Source organism: Harpia harpyja, chromosome 2 (assembly GCF_026419915.1).
Source record: "Harpia harpyja isolate bHarHar1 chromosome 2, bHarHar1 primary haplotype, whole genome shotgun sequence".
Classification (NCBI taxonomy): Eukaryota; Metazoa; Chordata; class Aves; order Accipitriformes; family Accipitridae; genus Harpia; species Harpia harpyja.
In genome coordinates, this window is record NC_068941.1 from 56,313,657 (window position 1) to 56,326,782 (window position 13,126).

Here is a 13,126-nt window from a genome sequence, read left to right on the forward strand (position 1 = left end):
TGTCTGAGAATTGGGAAATTGGCAAAGTTTCAAGTGTTCAGCCAAAATCCATATACAATATATATGCTTAGAGAGAAAAGTTATAATTTTCTGTTAGTTAAAGTGCTTGTTCAAAGAGAATGTAAAACTTTACAGTGATAGTGGTTCTTTGATGCTTAATTAGTTTTTTGTTGAATACATAGTGTTCATCCAAAAATCATCTTTTCCAAGAACCTGAGGGCCATCTTAACCTTTGTTTAGCACAGGATGAAATCCAGCTTGTCATTGCTACATCTTCAGTTAACTAAGACAGTTCCTCTTAATCCTACCCTAATGCTAAATAGATTGCATCAGAAACATAATGTTGACATCCAAATGGTGATTAAACAACCATGGGGCCAAAGTCATATGTTTGTTTGCTTGCAGAACCAAAATACAGCCTTTGCAAAAAAGCCCCTGTAGCTCACTTTTTTTCTGCCCTTCCTCAGCAACTTGTAAATACCTGTGTGTAAGTTTCTTTTACCTGTCTCCTATAGAATCTAAGCTTCCTTCCTTTCGTCTTTTCTTCCCTGCTTAATGACAGTCAGATCTTTAATCTTGCCCGTTAGTCATGGTTTGCATACCTGTGAATGCTTGGCTTAAGGAACCTGGGTAGCTCTCAGGTTCTGCAGAAGCTGAGCAAAAGCTCTGAGGAACTAAATGGGGTATTTAACGTACCTAAAATGGCAGTTGGGTCTCTAAATCTACTGTGAGAATCAGTGTCCAACCTAGTTTGGTTGAGATCAAACTTTGGTAAACAGATTGGATTGAATTATTGTAGTGAATATATCACCCAACACTGTGGGCAGGAAGATAAGCAGACTACTCTTAAAAGTATATGGTTCTTACAAATGATTACCTGAATTTCAGTGCATCCAGCTTTGTTATCCTTGTAATTTTGTACAGGTCCCAAGTAATTTTCAATCCATAGTCTCCCATGTAATTGCAAAATTATATTGCCACAGGAGCCACTGGGCTGGCATTTTCTGCAACATGATAGTTCATATTAAATTAGCTAAACACAGACAAGTGACATATAAACAGAAAAGCTTTTATGTTAGTGATATGCTGCACTAGATGGTGCTCTGTACATGTACTTTCTTAGGCAATACCACATTTGTAAACTAGTACAAATGTTTCTCCTAATTAAGTTAATTATTAAATGATAGAAAACAAGTCAAAAATGTTTAAGTGAATTTAGTCCTTAACTCACTTTTGAAATCATACATGAGTTCCTAAGGTTACCTAAACCCTAAGGAAGTTCACAGCATCTAATTATCGTGAGGTATGGCACATTTAGACGGTTAAATTGTGGTCTCCCTAATTTAAAAAGCCTTGCACTACAACAGCAGTTCGTATCTTCTGCTGATTAGCAAACAGAAACAAAACCATGCAAGTTCCAAACACTACCAGAACTAACATATCTGCACTACTGTATTCCTGCTATGATTCCTCTACTGCTCTTCCCTGATGGGATCTCTTTCTATTTTCACATCTCAACTACCCTGAAATTCGAGGGAACTTCACTGGAGTGAGGCCCATCATTATATCATAATACAAATAATAAAGCATTTGAATGTTTCTTGTGATTGGGAAACAGATTTTGTGGACACTTGTGGCACTAGCAAGTTGAAGCAAGTGCTTGTGCCATAGTGAATTCACTGCAGGGAGAGCAGGAAATCCATATCCTGCCAAGATGCCATACACCCATCTGGGAAAAGCACCCTCCCTGAAATCAGTGGGTTATTCATGTGGTACTTAGCAAATGTGAAATTCATGCTACGTGTAATTGCTAGGAAGTCTTGCAAGTCTCACTCTATAAGCTAGCATCTAAGTTTGAATTATTAACACTTGCAAGATGTACAAACATTTTATCTTGTGATGAAGGGATTTTAATGATTGCAATGCATCTCCTTTTTCTTATTTTCTAATAACTTTGAACAACTTATTTTAAATATCCCATGGAATTTTTTGAAATAATGCTAATTCAAATTGTTCCAGTCCTCTGTCACTGAATCCTCTCTACCTCTGTTATGCAGCATGCTTAATTAAAGATCTCAGCATAGTTCTCATCTATTCCTGTTATTGACTTTTCCTAACAAGGGGCTTAACAGCATCTGAGTCACTTTCACTACCCCTCTGACTCAGTACAGAAAAAAAGAAAACAGAAAAATCATGCCCAACTGGAAGAACACAAGTCACTCTTAATCTAAAATTTCTAAGCAAATAATTCTTGAGTATTGAAGGAAGGGAAGGGCTTCCTTTATGTTTACACATAAAAGTGTAAAAAAAGTTGATGACTTGGAAATGACTTGGAAAAAAGTCATTAATAACACAACTTGAAAAAAAAAAGTCATTAATATTTGTAATCCAGGACAGTAACTTTAAATTCTACTTTATATTTCTCTTTAACTCCCCAACATTAAACTAAAGCACTTGAGCCTCTAAACCTGGCGTAAAAGTTTCATATCTAAGATACTAACTGGACACCTTCCCAGCTATGTAATTGTCAACTTCCTTTTTTTCTCTCCCCAAAAGTATGAACAAAATTAATCTCACGTAAATCAACTCAGTCCAGTAAAGTTACACTGGGGATGAATTAGGCCTGTCATCTGCTTCTCAAGCAGATCATTTACATCGTATCCCAAAGAAAACAGAGCTTTAACAACAAATCCCTTCTATTATTCCACTACTTTCTCATTAAAAAGGTATCAGCCATATTCGTTATATAGCATTCTATAGGGAGTGTAGCCCTGCAAGTCTGTATGTGCTCTGTAATTCATCATATACTAATGATCAACAACCTTTTCCCATGTTACCAGAAAAAGAATATCTGTGCTCACGTCCAGCTAGAGCTGGAAAGAGCTAGAGCGAGAAAGCCAGGAAGAGATTGCCCATGACATCTCAGACTTACTTGTTGATGCATGTGATAACAGGCTATACATTCTCTATAGAGGTCTCACAATGTCTCTGTCATTTGTACACTAATTAACCCTCAAAACCAAACTTCAAGAGAAATTAAGATATCCTGAAGCTTTTCAAAGTACACCATCACTGAAGATGAGGACTGAGCATCAAGCAGTCCAACGTGGGAACTGTTCCTGGCAGAAATAATGGTATTATCAAATTCACTTTTAAGGTCTTCTGGGACATCACAAACTGACTGTAGGGAAAATATGGACTTCCTTAGAGAACAGCACTATCTTAATGATTTCAGCAGGTGAAATATAATTTATATGGATTTTTACCTTTGTTTCTTTCTTGATGGGCAGCCTCTTCATCTAAGACAGCTTTAAAAAAACACTGAACTCTGTATCACAGACTTTGCTCATGAAAAGCTCTTACCAGAGAATTCAAAAGACTACCTGTTTCACAAGGAAACACGCCACATTATGGTTCTTTATAATATCAGTGAGGATACAGATATTTTTGAAGAACGCAGTGGAAGCTGATGACTGGCAGCTGCCTTGTCTCTGTTATTCACTTTTTTTTTTTTTTTTTTTTTTTTCTCCTACAGTATCTCCTTTCAGCTGTATAGTGCTGGAACCAAAAATGTAAAACGAGACTCGAGAGAAGTCAGCTGCTAATAAAGGTTCCACTGTCCTTTCTTGCTGACCCACTAATTTAAATGCAAGCAACTCTGATGTGATACCAAAGAAAGCCTTCATTGAGGTGTATTTATGCTTGCTCATTAAAAACAAAGACGTTTCAGCAGACTGCTTCTTGGAAATGTTGTGACATAAATCTTCAGCTACAAATGCGTTTCTTCGATTATATGATAAAAATAACTATTTTAAGCAAAGCCTGTATTATTCTCTGAAAGAAAAAAGTACTGCAGTACTGTTTATTTCACTGCCTATTTTACCATCAAGGAGTCCAATCATAGCGGGAAGAGAACAAGTGACCAAAATTAAAATCCCTTTTCTGGGACATATAGATTTTGAAAGGCATGGAAAACCTGGAACCCTTCTGACTCATGGATCTCATTTTCTTAATATGAAGAAGAATAAACCCCAAATGTATGCATTTTTAGTTTCAGAAGTGAAACCTAGAATTTGTAGATGTGAGAGTGAAAATAAATTTTTTCCCCATCACCTCTCATTTTTTCTGTATCACATACCAAGTCACTGAACTCTTTGATACTCTCCTCATGTATGAGAGAAGTATGATTTAACCATTTTACAGAGCACTTTGAAACCTCCTGAGAAAACAGGTAATTCAAGGACTACGTTTTATTCTGTTACTAGCCTAGGCTACTAGTTCTGTCTGATCCTGTATATAATCAGGAATCTTCAGGTTTTTCACTTGGATATAACCTTGCTAGCAGCAGTTCCTAAACTATATACAACATAGGAAGAGAGGTTAGGTAGGGCTTTTGTGCCCTGTCTGCAAACCGGTTTAAGGTAGCAGAGTGGCTCCATTTCAGAAGCATTTTCCACAGTGATGATTTCAGTCTCTGGGAGAGGTGTACTGCACAAGTATTTCAGGATATATTTAAAATGCCCAGAGTTCTCCCTGAAAGATTACCTTTGCTAGCTTACATCCAAGCTGTGTATTTAAAGGAAAGAAGTGCTGACTATAGCAGAAGGCTCCACTATACTTAGCCCTTACTGTCTTTAGTTTCTAGACTGGCATGATTAATTAAGGAAGTCTGCAGCTTCAGCTTCCACAGAGACATCAATGCTGAAGAGCAGGAAGTAATCAGCTCTAGTTGGAACCACCATCCATTATATCAATATTCACGGAGAGAGACAGGATCACTAACTCTTATTAAAAGCACTACCTGCTACAGCCATTTTAAACACACTGCAAGCTGCTCATTGTAAATGGCAAATGAAACCCAGAAGTACAGGTCAATGTGCACAATATGGTATTTCAGTCAGTTTTCTGTGATACATACGAAGTAGGGAAAAAAAGCCAGGCATACAGGGATTCCTTGGAGAATTCTAGTAACACATAGGGGCTTAGAAAATGCTATTTTATTACTACAGTTTGCATTTCAGACTGTGGAAAATTACAAAACCTGACAAATGCCCACTAATAGGAGGCTGAGCAAGAGATTGTGGTTAAGGAGGGCGCCATGTGGGACAGCAGGGATGAGTACTCTACCGCTGCACATTCCAGCTCTGACTCAGAAGCTCGTCACAATAGAAAACATACATGTTTTCATAATCCCTTGTGCAAATAAACTGACTTCTGCCTTCAAAAGTTTCTGACATTGCATCTTGGTGGCTTATCTACATGCTAGCCTTAAGTTCAGCTAAGAGAAAGCAAATAGCTAGCAATGAAGAAACTTAACACGTTTGTTCCTACTCCAATTTAACTTTTCCTCCTACCATCCAGGACTACTGGCCTATCAGAAAAAGGAACTGAAGTGAAAACAAAGAATGAAATAGATCGCCTAGACAATGTTAATGATTTTGTAGCTTTATATGTTTGGCTTTTTTGTTACAGTTCATTATACTTCCAGTTAGTCCTTAAGACTGCACAATAGCCAAAATAGCACATCTAAAAATTAATTCAAACTTTATCTATCTCATTTATCAATAACTTCATTCGTTTACCATGTCTTTACAGTATGAAATATCAACAACACATAATTTCATAGATAAATCCTACTGCATCCCAGGTGAAGAGTACTGTAGACACATAATACATGCATGACCTTTGTCATTTACCTGCCATTTTCCAACAAAATAATGTTGTTCTTATTTCAGATGCACCTGATTCAACAGTAATCTTGTCCAATTTGTAAAGTCAAGTGGCTGGAACCCTAGGCAGGACTAACTTTCTTATATAACACCTGTCCAGCCATTAAAACTATGCCAAGAACAACAGTCTTCCAGGCTGTTGCATTTAAGTTGTGGGGTTTTTTTCCCTAGCAAAGTTGCTTTGGTCAGTTAGAACAAGAATTGGGGGAGTAAAAATAATACATCAGACCTGTTCTAAGGAAAATAAGGATTGGTTCAGACATGAGTTCGTCTAAGACCTCTAAATGATCTATGCTGCAATGGAAAACATAGACTAAAACACATTAAGTGCAAATAAGAACATTTATATTTTTTTTTTCCCCATTGGATTATTTTCAGTCTCAATTCCATATGTGTTTTCTCAGCTTCTTCCCTTTGGTTTGTGCTACCACCTGGGAGGGAAAAAAATCCTAAATTTACATTCATTTTCTTGCTCCCATTGGATGCATACCATTTCTTAAAAATGACATGCAGAAAAGGCTTGGTTTGTGTTCACTTGTTTTCCCCCAGTCTCTTATTGTCCATTCAGTAACCTTTCACACATACAGAACAACATTCAGTTTCAATCACCAAATCAAAAGCACATGCTGTCCCTTCATTAATGTTGGAATTCATCTGTCCATATTAGAGAGGCTGGGGAAAGAGAAGAGGAAAGGTTTTCATTCTCCAGTTACCTGACACTTCACCTTTAGCAGTTCCCTTTTGAGCAATCGGTGCTAAATACTGCCATAGGCTGCTGCAACACAGCTTCCTCACAGCATTGTTTTGTTCCATCCTGCCTCATTAAGGCTTAGATGGGGACATCTTGTTGCCACACAGAACAGTTTCGAGCTTTTCTTATTTTGTTGGTGCAAGTTTCTGTTTAGTACCCACTACCTTTATCACAATTATTCCCATGTCTCTGTTGTTTCTGTCCCGTTAACATATACCATACCTACTTCTGAACAGGAGTATTCCAGCCAGTATGAACACTGGCATAACTTGCAATATTAAGGTGCTGTGTGTCTAATGCAATACACTTTCACATACAAAGAGATCTGAAACCCATAGAAGCCTATTGAAAGACCAGAAAAATCCCATTACTGATAGAACAGGGTCTAAGCAAAGAGCAGTGTGGTACACTACCTTACACTGTCTTGTGAGCTCAGAAGCACCATCAAGTTAGCACCTATGAACAACTTACTATGCATCAGCTGGTCTGCAGTAATTGTCAGCATGTATTACTTTGCATTTGCTATAGGCAAACCATGTGCAAGTTAGCTTAGCCTTCTCTCCTGTCAGAACAAGTCACATCACCATGTATTTGCTGCTGGCTAAGAGCCTATTCATCCCCATGCCCACTGTGCAAATAAGTTGCTAAACCCTGCTAACTTAATCTCACATCCAAGCCCCACATCAGGGAGATGCTGCAATAGCAATATGATTTATTTGTTCCTTAATCACAGAAAAATCACAGAAGCAAATAATATTCAGCAGCATTTAAACAGCTGACCTGCTACAGATAAGAATGGAATTGGTTTTACTTCAGCAAAATTTTATTTCTTCAAAACATTAAGTCTGTAGTGAGCTAGTGATGAAACCACTGAAAAGTTGGAAAAGAAACTGGCTGTGTAACCTTTTCCTTCTACTAGTTTCCCTTAAATTAGTCTTAGTGGCAGTAAGTCTTCCCCTGTTAACCACTCTTTATATAGCTGAAGGCAAGCATATCTTGGAGCTGCTGCAGAGGCATAGCCCTTAAAGGCTCAGGAGCACTTGTTTCCCGGCAAGAAACACTTTCAAATAGGTCTGTGCAAGTGTCTTCTTGGAATTTTATCTTCACCTTTGTTTCTTTCCCAGAGATGGTTCCTTGAACGGAAAGATCTTAAGGAGGGCTTTTAGAAGAAAAGGTGTTTTCCTTTAAAGGAAAAAAAAAAAGAAAGAAGCAAAGAAACAATCAGTAATAGAAAAAAGTAAGAATGTGTGGTGCTGGCTGCTTTTCATCCTGCACTTAAGTCTGAAAGTCTCTATTCTCTGTTCACTGTCTCTAATACCTAGATTATCTCCCACTCTTTCTCCAGCTTCTCTGACTCATCCACCAGCATCTTGCTTGGAGAGCTCCTCCAATTTCTCCTCTAATTTGCTATGGGGTGCCACAGAAACTTGTCAACCATCATCTCTATCACATCCAATAGTCCTATGTACAAAGAAATCCAGCTAGCATCTCTAGGCACTTTTTTCACAGGTCTCTTCCTCTCTCTCTTTCCTCTGACCAAGTCATTCATCAGGTTAGTGCCCTTGTGGTTATTCAAACATCAGCTCCAGTTCGGCATGACTGAAAACCAGGATTCTAAATTTTCTTACTGTTCAGTCACTTCTTGACAGCTACAAGGAACACACTATTCTCTTAGGAAGTGGGCAGGTTTGACTGGAAATCTTCACATTGTGGCAACACATGAATCTCTCAAACATCTTCTTCACATGAGCTGTGATTTAACCTTTCCTAGCAGCCATCCTCCCAGCCAGTATACTTTTTCAAGGTTTAGCTGTCTCCCTTGCTGCAATATCCCTCCCCCATTGCCTCGACAAAGGTAATCAAATTCTCAATTGCACTCACATGGATTGAAAATACTGTTTTAAAGATAACTCTGCTGGGCCATCATGTTCACTATATAACCTCCTTTTTTTCCTCTCAGAATAGACAAATAGCTGTATTTGGTATTTTTGCATAAATCCACTTATGTGAAAGTATGTTTGCTTAGGAAACAGCATACGTGGAAAATACCAGGGGGTAACAACTGCAGGTACAGAACAGTAAAGTTGTCATTCTGCATATAGCTAGGTAAGCTCATTGAAATGACACTAAATAAGGGGGAAAAAATTAGTAAATTTTTTTTCTAACTGGAAAAAAATAGAAAAGTAATTAAAATAGTCTAGAAGAATAATACACAAATTCTCAATCACTAATATCAGGAAGGAAAAAAACCCTCCTATCTAGATTTTTCAAAATATTAATAGGAATAAAACAGTTAAACTGATATCTGAACTCCACAGAAGATGAAACTTACTGTTTTCCTTATTACTTTATTTGCCATAAGAAAATGCTTTCAAAAATTATTGAACAGAGTTGTTCTTATGAATTGTGCTAGAAACCATGAGCCAATTCTTTAATGTCCATCTAAGAATAATGGAAGGAATAAATAATTAATAACACATACAATGTAGGGGTTTATTTAACAGATAATGGCCCACGAAAGGAAGAGTTTTATTACATTAGGGAATCGAGTGAACTACAATTAGTCTAATGGTTAAAGCATTAAGAGTATTTTCTAGTTCTCCACCAGTGCTGCTGCTTAGTAGAGGACTGAACATTGTTTTAGCAAAAAGCATATGAAAAAAAATTACTTTTAAGGGATTGATTTAGCCCTGAGATCTGTGATCTGTTCACCAATACTTTTTGTGGGGATACCCACGGTCTGTCTATTTCTTTTCTGAACTGTGGAGGAGAAATACCAAGCATTCTTAGAATGATTTTACTTGTAGCCATTACAGGTAAAATCACCAGCAAAATTACAAGATCGAGCCCAAATTACCATCCAAAGACATTTTCGACATTTTCAGCAGGACTCCTCCTAATGATTTTCTCTGGCATACATCATCAGTATGTTGTCAAAGCAGGAAGTATACAATTTTATTCAAATAGGCCTTGGGTAGAAAAGCAGTCATATGAATGTGAAGTGTGTGGTAACGAAAATTAAAGAATATTCATTAGTAATTGAGCCTCAGAAGATAATGAAGACTTTCAACTGTGGTGCGATACTTTTCTTCAACCAAAATTGGCAATGGCCTCCAGAGAGGTTTGCTTTATATTATGCAGTACTTTAAATGCAGTCTGCATAAGCAAACAAAGGGGAACAGTACATACTACTTGCCAAAGAAATTAAATGCAGTTATCGACATGTCTCCACTGGCTCTCTCCCCACCTCAAAAAAAAAAAAAAAAAAAAAGTCACAACAGAGTACATTAACCTCCAGCCTGCTGGGATTTTATCTGACAGAAGTCAGCCTCACGATGCTGAGAATTACTCATGAACACATCACTGTGTAACATGAACAAATCCGCAACATGGAGTTTTCCCAAATACAGCCAGGACAAGATCTATCACAGACTACCAATCTACCACAGGCCAAGCTGTCGCAGCGCTAAGAGCTGCAACCCGCAAGTTCTGGCACCAGTTTTCTAGTCAGGAGTCCCCAGCTCTGGGCCAGGTGCCCGCACTCCCCACCACACCAGAAGCATCAGTAGTTTGGACCAGAATCTCTAAGAGCCAGTGCGAGAAGCACCTGAGTTGACAATTACTGACACAACCTTCTTGGCATCTAAAGCATTTCATTCTTGAGTTATGCTGAAGCAGGGTCTACACTTAGACTTTGGCGTCTTTCAAAAGCATGACAGGAGAAAGGAGAGGTCCTCTCAGCAGCTAAACAGGTAGAGCTTAGTCCTGGAGAATCCTGAGGACAACACTGAATCCCTATCTAGCACTTCCCAGGAAATTCCCTTCGTCACCAGGCCAGAGGCTAGCTAGGAGGAATGCCTTTCATTGCGCCTGCTGAAAGGCTGTTATTCTGAGCAAACTAATCCACATTCATTGGGCCAGGGAAGCAAGGCATCACTTTGCAATGCAACAATTAAGGCATCTAGCTGGGAGCGGGGAAATTTGAATTTCAATCCCTGTTACAAGTCTGCTTTTCTAGTCGATTACCATATAATATTAAAGTACATAAGCAAAGTACATTAAGAGTCAGGAGCAGAAACTGAGTTCCCTAATAACCTATTCAAAACCATCCATTACCCTGGATACCAACAGGACACAGACTTAGCCATCCTGTGCTGCTGCATTTTTACTGCTATTGATACTCAAGTTACCTGGTACCATTTCAAATTATTTACACCTGCTGCAATCATATCTATTATTAAAGACAGACATACCCCCATCTCAGGTTAGTTTTTCTTTTCAGCTCCTTCTGAGGGATTTGTGGAGCCTACTCTTATTGACAAGAAATAAGGAAAGAAAGTATATAAAACTGTCTGTTACTCCAATTCTTCTGTTTCCCACCTATTGTGATATTCACCCTTGCTCTGGTCTCTCCAATTCTTTCCCATGCTTTATTCCTCTTTGTGGTCTTGGTTACCTTCCCCCTCATCATCCTTTGTTTGCCATTTCTCTTCCTTATGTAAGTTTTTTTTGCCTTTCTTCCCTCATCTTTCTCTTCCCTCCTTTTTCAACCTTAAGTGACATGATACTGCAGTCTTCCTCCTACCTTTATGAAACTCAAAAGGCATGGACCAGAAGAGCTGAGGAGGAAAAAAAGGCAGAGAAGCAAAAGTCAATTCATGGCTATTTAGCAAGAGAGGAAAGGGCTGTCACAAGGTTTTGATCAGAACAACTGCTTTCCAACAGCTTTTGATTAGAATCCCAGGAAAAGGACTTCCAAGAGCAAATGATGCAAAAAATGTCAATTACACAGACCTCAGTGGCCTCTCTAGTTCCTTCTCCTTCCTTGCCTTGAGAGTCTTTGGCCACTTTGAAATCCTCCTTGATGAGATTTGACAAAATTTTCCACCATGTACTGATTTCAACTATCACCATCAACCTGAATACCATCTTCCCAGGTGGGAATATTTTAAAGAAATGCCAGTGCAACTGTTCCTGAATTCCCTCATTATTATTTCATTTAAAAAAAATCCACGTCTCTTGTTTTTAAATTGATTTTTTTCTTTGATTACTGCTGTATGAAAGGCCTAGACAAACAACAAAACCAGGAAAAACTAAAGAGCCATCAGAGTGGAATGGCTGCAGCGAACGCTGAATGAACTGTGATCTTTGGTGGCATAAAGATCAACATGACAAGCTTTCAGCTGTAGCGATCAGTCGATACTTTCCAGACCATCCCCACAGTGACAAAGACAGAGGTATTTTTAAGTTGTAATTGAGATTAGCCTCGATACATACAGTTGGAGCCACGCCTGTGAACTCTGCTAAAAGGCTGGCTATGTAAACTATCAATCACTCAGTTTCACATGAGCAGTAATCTAATGACACCACAAAAATCTCACGATGTCCCTCGCTCCACACGTCCAGCCACAGCAGCGGACTCATGCCAGGGTGCTTCAGCTGTGCTACTGAAGCATTTGCCTGCCAAGGTCTGGAGCACCGTATAGACCCTGACTAAAGACCAGCGCTATTCCCTCTCGCGGTGTCCAAGTCTTGCACAATGCTCAGTCTTGTAGCCCGAAAGCACTCTTGCTCTAATCTGGCTCACTAGATTTGCAGTCACGTGCTAACTGAAAGCCCATGCATAATACTATTGACTCCAGCACACTTTGGATGAAGCCCATAAAGATGGGCAAGATTGCTTTTCATGGATGGGAATAAAATATTTTGTTTGTTACTACTAAGCTAACCACAATAAAAATAAATAGTTCTCTTTCATGTGGTGATGAAACAAAGCAATCATGCTATATTCCTTTTTTAATTATCAGGTTGAAAGATTCAGTGTCTTCCTGGCATGTTTAATTTTGAATCATATTCGTCACATATATAAATAGCCAGCAACTGTATATAGTAGTGGAGGGTGGAGGGGAAGGTCAGAGAATTAGCTTGATGTCAAGAAAGCACTTCCTATGGAGTCACCAAATCCGTCCTGGATACAGACTCCTACATCGGCACACAGGGAGCCTGAAGGCTGCTGTGCCCTCGTGCACCAGACACGCCAGGCAAGCGTCTCCAACCTTGCTGGCATCTAAAAGCTTCTCCTCCTTGGACATCGCATAGGCAAAACTTACTTTTGGGGGCTTTGTAAAGACGAGTAAAAGATTTTCCCTCTCTGCATCCTGTTACGGGCAGCGCCAGCAGCTGAAGACACCGCTTTAGTGCCGAATCCCCAGCAGCTACGCCATAAGGTCAGGGAGACTGCCACGAGATGTACCTTCCTCACCGAAACCCCCGAGAGGACGGATCCTGGAGGGAAGCGTTGGCTCTACCACCACTCACATCCAGGATGTCAAGCACAAAGAAGTGGCAACAAGTAATACCGCGGACAGGGTGCTAAAAGGCGGAGTTGAAGTTGTGGCCAGTCGCTACTAAACTCAGACACTTTGTACGTGGTTCGCGTTTGTAAACTATTTTGCATAAACGCAAAGATTAGCACGGATCCGGCGCTGTGCAGCTTAGGCCACCGGGAAGGTTAAGCCAGAACCTCCTGGGATTTTTTGTTGTTGTAACCTGGAGATTGCCTCAGCGTTGCTGCGCAGCATTACGCTAACCTCGCGCCCACGACAGCTCTCAGGTGACTTTGCAGGAACAGCCTGCGTTTTTCACG